This window comes from Arachis ipaensis, chromosome B10 (assembly GCF_000816755.2).
Source record: "Arachis ipaensis cultivar K30076 chromosome B10, Araip1.1, whole genome shotgun sequence".
NCBI classification, from domain to species: Eukaryota; Viridiplantae; Streptophyta; class Magnoliopsida; order Fabales; family Fabaceae; genus Arachis; species Arachis ipaensis.
Window position 1 is genome coordinate 26,758,887 of NC_029794.2, and position 6,121 is coordinate 26,765,007.

Consider the following 6,121-nt stretch of genomic DNA (forward strand, 5'->3'; position numbering starts at 1 on the left):
GAATGAATATCTTAGAAGCGGAATAAGTTGAATTGAATAGAAAAACAGTAGTACTTTGCATTAATCTTTGAGGAACAGCAGAGCTCCACACCTTAATCTATGGAGTGTAGAAACTCTACCGTATGAAAATACATAAGTGATAATGGTCCAGGCATGGCCGAATGGCCAGCCCCCATGAAAGTCTAAGATAGCATAAAACTGATCAAAGATGATCCAAAGATGTCTAATACAATAGTAAAAAGTCCTATTTATACTAAACTAGTTACTAGGGTTTACAAAAGTAAGTTATTGATGTATAAATCCACTTCCGGGGCCCACTTGGTGTGTGCTTGGGCTGAGCTTGAATGTTACACGTGTAGAGGTCAATCCTGGAGTTGAACGCTAGTTTGTAACGTATTTCTGGCGTTCAACTCTGGCTTGTGACGTGTTTCTTGCGTTTAACTCCAGACAGCAGCGTAGAACTGGCGTTCAACGCCCTTTTACGTTATATAAACTCGGCCAAAGTATGGACTATTATATATTTCTGGAAAGCCCTGGATGTCTACTTTCCAACGCAATTAGAAGCGCGCCATTTTGAGTTCTGTAGCTCCAGAAAATCCACTTTGAGTGCAGGGAGGTCAGAATCCAACAGCATCAGCAGTCCTTCTTCAACCTCTGAATCTGATTTTTGCTCAAGTCCCTCAATTTCAGCCAGAAAATACCTGAAATCACAGAAAAACACACAAACTCATAGTAAAGTCCAAAAATGTGAATTTAACATAAAAACTAATGAAAACATCCCTAAAAGTAACTAGATCCTACTAAAAACATACTAAAAATAATGCCAAAAAGCGTATAAATTATCCACTCATCAGGCTTCATCATTTCATAAATGAGGGTGTTTGCTGGAGGAAAATCTTTGATAGACAAGGATGAGGGTATCAAAGAACCATACATTAACATCAGCGGGTAGCAAGGTATCAAATCTTTCTATTTAATAAATTTTACTTGTTTTCTCTTACTCTACTATTTTATTGTGTTAATTTATTTTTGTTTTTAGCTACGATTGTGGAATATATGTGACGAAATGGCTGGAGATTATTGATCCAAAAAATATCAAGAAGGAAAAATATTCATGGAAGAATTGGAAACAAGTAACTATCTTTAAAAATAGATAACTCTCTATTACTAAATTAACAAACTTTAATAACGAAATTTCTTTAAATTTTTGGATGAAGTTGATCATTTCAAAGTCGAATATGCTTTTCTCATTCTTTTTGATGAAATGAATCAACTCAGAGATAAAGCCATTGAAGAATGTGAAGTCATCTGGCTATTAAAGCCATCTGCTGCATTACTAAGTCCTTACTGTACATTGGAATCAACAGATATTGATAGTAGATAGTTTGATATTGTAAATTGTATCTTTGTATTGATAGTACATAATTTTCTTTGCAAAATTAAACTTTTATGAATCTGTCTGTACTGTATTGAAATGTTGCTAATCTGAGTGAATCTAGGTTAAAAAAGTACAGAAAAAAATAAATTCTATAATACACCAAAGTACTTGCCAAAAACACCAAAAACTATTCAAGTAAATAAACAAATAATTATGTAGGTTGAATTTCTACACTACTTAAGTATACACTACAAGAGAACCGCAGCTTAGCAGCACCGAATTTCCTGCGTCTCCCCAAACCGCAGCAACGTGATGGAGGAGCTGCGGTTCTTGTAGCGGATTTTGTGTCCGTCAAAGATCGGTCACCATAGCTGCGGTTTTGTGCTTCAAACGCTCCAAATTACATAAAGCTCAGAGTGACAAAACAACCAAAATTGGAGGAAGTCTGATCCAATTTTCCTCGTTTACGCACGAACCCAAAAGGGGGCAAAGGCACCAATCACCAGGTCCAAGACTCACTCCCGCGGTATACATTCCTTCCATCAGCTGCAGCCGCCACATCGTTCCGGGTCACAGATCTGCTGAAGCTGCTGCATATCTCCTGCGCGCGAAAGGAGGGTGGATAGGCACATTCGTTGTTCGTTCCTCCGCCGTGCACATCCCGGTGTCGTCGCGAGGCTTCCTGACCTCGCCGGTGTCATCATCCTCAACCTTCCCCCCGTACCCTATTGTGCGCCGCTCGACTACACCCTCTCCTCACTTTCAGGTTCGCTCTCTCCCCCTTTTCTTGCTCTTCCAATTTCATATGTTGGCCAGGTACCTTTGTTTGAATTGAATAATTTTGATTGTTGATCGGATCTGTGTGCACCAAAGTTGTTTACCCATCAGTTCCCAATTTGGTCCCTAATCTGGTTCGAACCGTAGTTCCAATTCGGTCCCTAATCTAGTCCCAATTTAATTGTTCCCAATTCTTTGTTGAAAATATATGGATGATAACAGCTGCAATGTGAGGATGGATGTTAGGCTAGCTGTATAGTTTAATTTGTTACTCAAAACCACCCAAAGCCATGTGATTAGTACCAATTATCCAAGAGCACTCATAGGTTTTCCTTCTGTGGTATGTCAATGGAGCAGGAAACCAAGTCAAAAATTTTTACTAGGAAAGATACAAGCAAAAATAAAACAGAACAGAAGAGTTATAAAACAAAGTTTGGTGTTCTCTTTTTTTTTCCCTGCTGATTGTGTTTTTCGTCACATGAAACTGTTAGATACAACCATGATTGGGTTGAAAGAATTCTTAAAATGCATCAGATTTGCAATGAGCTATATCTAAATGTTATCTAATATCTAAGATCATGTGTGCTCTTTGTTAACATTTGTAGCAAAATTTCACCATGGCTAAGTTTATGTATGTAAGTGTGTTTTTATTTTAAGTAGTGTGACTCTGAATTGTGTCCACATAACTATAATTCTGGCTGTAAATTTAGTATTTTTTGCTGCTATTTTTATCTTAAAAGATAACATTTTCAATGATACTAAGACAAAAATTAAATTTCATAGAGAATATAAAAGTTAATATGCTTTGCAACTCATAGAGCCATCAAAATAAAATAAAGCAAAAACCTGTTACAAGAATAGTTATGTAATAAAAGAAACACCTTTAAATAAAAATGCGTTAACTCATTAACCATAACAGTGCAGGAATACTATTCAACTAAAAGAATACAATTTAACTTATACACATGTTTAGTTCTAAAACTAAGTAGATGGGGCTCCCATCTCAGGTCCATAATATTATGAAGTCTGCAGAGGATTAAGTGCTATCAGTCTTACCTCTATTAAGGGAAAGAATTCTTATGCTACCAGAATTTTTGCCACCTACTTCACAAGCTAACCAGCAATCTTATCTTTGTGCCAAGAAATATACGGCAAACTTAAGAAAGATTGAACCTTGAATAAATAATGAAGCATCAAAGTTCAACCCTATGGTGTTGTATAAACTTTATAATTTAATGTTCCACAGCAACTTATGAGCTAATCGAACCGTTCCCAGTCTTCAATTACTTTAGTAGAAGATGATGTTAAAGGTGGGACATTAGAGTTTCCCATTTCGGAGTCAAATGTCTCCCATTGGGTTGTAACTTTCACACTATTGTCACTATTGCTAAAAGGGTTGGCATTTCGTGCCTTTAGAGCATCTAGGGTATCGACCAAGCTCTGCACACGATGTACCTGTTGACGGGTGGAAAAGCTTATGTTTAGCCTTTCGTAGGAGTTAACAACAAATATGCTTGATGCAATATTTTTTCTCCCAAAAGCTGCTTTTATACCTCTATGAAAAAATATGTGAAGAGATATACTCTTTTCTCTAAATAATAATAATAATAATAATAATAATAATAATAATAATAANAATGATGAATAACATAGGCAAAGATTTCAGATTATAGAGGACAAACAGATTCACAAATAACTCAGATTGTCACAATTGCAATACCTAGAGATTTAAATTTAAAGTAAGGTTTGATTTTTTTTTTGGATGGGTGATAAATTGGATTTTTGATGGTTTAGAAATTCACCAATAAAATCTCGTTGTAAAGTATAGTTTCTAAACCAAGAAATAATCCTTTCATACAAAAAGTTGTTTGTCACTAGTACAAACCCCTAAAATTTATAAACCGAAGTATTGGACCTCGGGTCGTTCTCCCTAGGAATTACAATATAGTGTCTTGTTATTGGTTATGAGTTATTTTGGGGTTTTGGATAAGAAGCATGAAAAGTAAATGGCAATGAAAATAAACTAANTTAAAGGAAAGTCAAGTGGATGAATTGACTTGAGCCACAAGTCCTAGCCAACTCCCAAGGAAAGACTAGCTTTAGTGCACTTCAAACCAATTAGCAATCTCTCCAATTATCAATCAACAAAGGAATTAGATAACTCAAGTGTCACTAATTGCTCTACCTAGGCCAAGAGGAACAAAATCTACACTAAAACTAAAAGAGACATTTCAACAAACACATAGAGTGCAATAGAAGTAAACATTATTAATTGCAAGAATTAAAGGAATCTACAACTACAAAGGCAAGAAATCAACAATAGAAAAGCAAAGAAGACACATTTATTATGAATTACCTCTTATTGAATTGGAAGAATATAGAAGGAACAATACTAGATCTACAACAGAGTATATGAACAACATAAAGGAAATTGCAATAAAAGAATAGAAGAAGAATGAATGTAACAACAAGGAATTGAGATGTAGAAGTGGAAGAAAGCAAAGATTAAAACCTAGATCTAAAAACTAAACTTAATTCTAATCCTAATTCTAGAGAGAAGAGAGAGCTTCTCTCTCTAGAAACTAACTCTCACTCCTAAACTAAGCTAAAACTAAACTAATGGTAACTAACATATGTTTCCCTCTTCACTCCTTGGGTTAAATAGCATCAGAAATGAGTTGGATTGGGCCCACAAGGCTTTAGAATTCGTTGGCCACGTTTTGCTTTAAGTGAACTAGGTGGCAGCAACGGCGCGTGTGCGTACTTTGCGCGTGCGCGCCACCATACGTGTAGCAACTATGGCAAATCTTATATCATTTTGAAGTCCCGGATGTTAGCTTTCCAACCCAACTGGAACCGCATCAATTGGACCTCTGTAGCTCAAGTTATGGTCGTTTAAGTGCAAAGAGGTCGGCTTGACAGCTTTCCGGTTCTTTCATTTCTTCATGAGTTCTCCACCTTTTCATGCTTCTTTCTTCATTCCCTTGATCCAATCTTTGCCTTCTAAATCTGAAATCACTTAGCAAACATATCAAGGCATCTAATGGAATCAAGGGGAATTAAATTTAGCTATTTTAAGACTTAAAAAGCATGTTTTCACTCTTAAGCACAATTAAAGGAGAATATACAAAACCATGCTATTTCATTGAATAAATGTGGGTAAAAGGTGATAAAATCCCCTAAATTCAATACAAGATAAACCGTCAAATTGGGGTTTGTCAATGGGAGAAAGAAAGTTAGTCACTTTATATTGTTCAAATAAGAGAGGTCAGAAGCTCAAAAACCACCTTCAAAATATGCAAAATGCCATAGTAGTTAGTATTTTTTAAGGAAATATCTACTTGAAATTTCATGAATGATGAAATATTGGCACATATCTATAATCTATTATATATGAACCTTCTCTGACAATGTTTACACCAAGGGATCACTAAGTTTCCTAAGGTCCTTTTTCTATATTATCATATCAGCTTTATAATCCAGTCTAGCAATTTTCAGAGAAAAAAAAATGATCATAAGATTGCGTGAACTACTCTACACATCATGGTAAAAACCAAAAACCATTTCAAATAAAACGAGAGAGATTATTGTCCACAACTAACTAACATAAGAGATTGCACAAAACATAATTAACAACGAAAACCCGAAAAAGTAGCTCACCCTTATTTATTCTCCCTTCTATCTTTTTTCTTTCATTTTCCTTCAATTCCTCTTTCTTCTTTTGCTGTTGCTTTTTTGTTTTTCCCCTCCGCTGTTGTTGTTCATCTTTATTGTGTTTCTCCATAATTTATATGTTAGTTATAAAAATATGACTAATTATCCAAGTGATTAAGACAATCTTAACTATCCTATTTCATTTAGATGTACTTTTTGATATTTATTTATAAGGACAGACTCCCTAAATATACTTTGATGACCACATCTTTTCTTAAGTGTATCCACCATCTTTTCCTAGCTTCTCTGATA